Raw genomic sequence first — 2,774 nt, forward strand, 5'->3', positions numbered from 1 at the left:
TGGACTCCACCCGTGAGCTCGGTCGCGCTAGTGCTCAGGTCAGTTGCTAACTTGGTCGAGGTTAATGTGCACGTGCACGTTAGTGAAACTTAGAACAAACTGACAAAGGAGAGTTTGTTACTGTTAGAGACTTTTAGAGCAGAGAAACATAAATAAACTATTCAGTACCACATGTTGAATTTGTACAGAAAACCAATTTGTAATACAAATAATGTTAGTTTGGTATCTACAGGTTTCATGCTGTAGGACATATGTTTCTAGTTGGAGTTGGAAGTGAATATTATATTTCAAGGTTTCAGTAATGCATGTGTAACCATCAATTCATAGGTAGGACATCATTAGTAGGCTACAGAGAAAATTAAAAACTTGAAATATATAAAATAATCATATATTTTCATGGGTCACCTCTGCTTTCTGGGACTTTATATATAAGTAGATGGTTGATATTTATTTATGAATAGTCTTGTTTCTGTAAGACGAACTTGTTTATTCTTAGTTGAAGCCTGCAAGCTCAAGGTCTGTGTTAGTTTTATGTATATATTTTATATAGTTCCTTTTATTCTTTTAGTTTAGTTTGCACTTTAGTTCTCAAGTCTTTTTAATTAATAAATAGTTGATGTATTCTTTACGTAATAACCCAGCAGATTGGGTTTTTAAAGGGAAAACTGTTGTCAGCAACATGAAGATAAACTACAGATAAAAGCTAGTCGAGTGATGTTATAAGTGTTTAAATATCATTCAGCAACGTTATTTTTTGACTATTACCAGGTTGAAGAAAATGAAAATTTCTGTACGCCCTGAAAAAGATTCACTATTTCATATTCTTTATTCCTATTACATGTATTCATATTGATGCAAATTATATACTTCACTATAGTTGACATGTACATAGACATGTATTGAAAAGGTGTTATTTCCGTTTTTCTTCCATTTGAAAATTTGAAATTTTCACCTTCGATGTGCACCAGATCGCTCCATTTCAGTGCAAAATTTGAAAAAGCTGCCTGCCGTGGGTGGGGGAAAACCAGACCCACCCCCGCTCGGTCGCTTGGCTCCCTTGCTCGGGCACTTCGCGCCCGAATTACTCAGCCCCCCAGAATGGTCGCTTCGTTCTCTCAATTGGGCCCCCCCACTTTGAAAACCGTGGCGCCGCCCCTGAAACACATGCACGAACCTCAAAGCATATGCAAAACACTACCAGAGTAAGCCTAGCGGTCTTATTTTATCGTTAATCATGATATCTCAACCAAATATGATCGGCAGGTAAATACACCTTTACCATGGCGGCAAAGTCACTGAAATCCTGCTATTGAAAATTGCGATATTAATTTTACTCTCTACTATAACTTTAGAATCGTACGACGGCACAATAGCCATGATTACTTCGATCTAAAATATCTAATCTCTCACTCATCTCTATTTGAGGGACTGACTCTTCTGTTTGAACCAAAAAAAACTATCACTGTGTGTCCCACGACTCGTTCAACACCCGAATTCGTAAGAACACCATTCACAAAGCATAGTTTCCCGCGCATCTATAGGTGGCGCGGCTCTACAATTAACATACAGCGTACAACCAAAAAACGTCACTAAGAATAAACAAAACCCTCCTAACATCCCGGCTCCCTAATTGTGAGCTTGACACGAGCAATTATATTCAACACACCATTAAATGCGAAACATCTTGGCATCACAGAATGCGCAGCGCCTTAGTCAGCTTCTAGAATAATGCATAACTTCGTGATTGGTCGCTTCAGGATGGTGGCTCCAATTCGGACATTGACGACCCTCACAAGCCCCTTGTCGTCATCCATCACTTCCGTCACTCTGCCTACTGGCCACTGGTTTCTCTGCATATTCCTATCCGCCACTAATACCACGTCTCCGACCTTGACGTTCCTCTCCTTCTTTCGCCATTTCTGACGCTCCTGGAGCGCTACCAGGTACTCCGTGCTCCATCTTCTCCAAAACACGTTCGCCAAGTGTTGTACCTGTCGCCACCTTATATTAACATAGTTGTCCTCCTTTACAAACACTCTAGGTGGTGGTGTTTGCTCCGGCTGCAACCTCATCAAGTGGTTGGGTGTCAATGCTGGCGAGTCAACTGCGTCACTGGACACTCGTGCTATTGGCCTGTTGTTCAGGATCGCCTCTGCCTCACAAAAAAGGGTCTGCAAGCCTTCATCCTCCAAGTGAATGACTTGCTCTTTGGCGACTCCGTACAGTACCTTGCGCACGGATCTGATTAGCCTCTCCCAGGCTCCACCATGATGGGAGGCTATTGGGCAGTTGAACTCCCATTCTATCCCTTTCTGACGTAAGGCTGATCCAATCTTTGACTGATTCCACTTCTGGATTTCTTCTTTCAGCTCTCTACAGGCTCCAACTAAATTTGTACCATTATCTAATCTCATGCGACGTACGGCTCGTCTTGCGGCAAATCTCGTGACAGCGTTTATGCACGAATCTGTGGTAAGACTTTGGGCTAACTCAATGTGTACTGCCCGGCTTGAGAAACACGTAAAGATGACTCTGTATCGCTTGTAAGTGCTCCGTCCCCGTTTAACTTTGAACGGGCCAAAGTAGTCCACCCCCGACTGAGTGAAAGCTGGCTGATCCATCTCCAGACGCTGTAATGGCAAATCGGCCATTTTCTGAACCAACAACTTCGCTCGATATCGGCGACAGACTGTGCATTTATCGATGATGCTTCTGATGAGGAGACTTGCTCGCGGAATCCAATACTTCTGTCGGAGTGCACTCAACGTACTGTT

The sequence above is a fragment of the Priapulus caudatus genome, unplaced genomic scaffold (genome assembly GCF_000485595.1).
Source record: "Priapulus caudatus unplaced genomic scaffold, Priapulus_caudatus-5.0.1 Scaffold2052, whole genome shotgun sequence".
In the NCBI taxonomy this organism is placed as follows: Eukaryota; Metazoa; Priapulida; class Priapulimorpha; order Priapulimorphida; family Priapulidae; genus Priapulus; species Priapulus caudatus.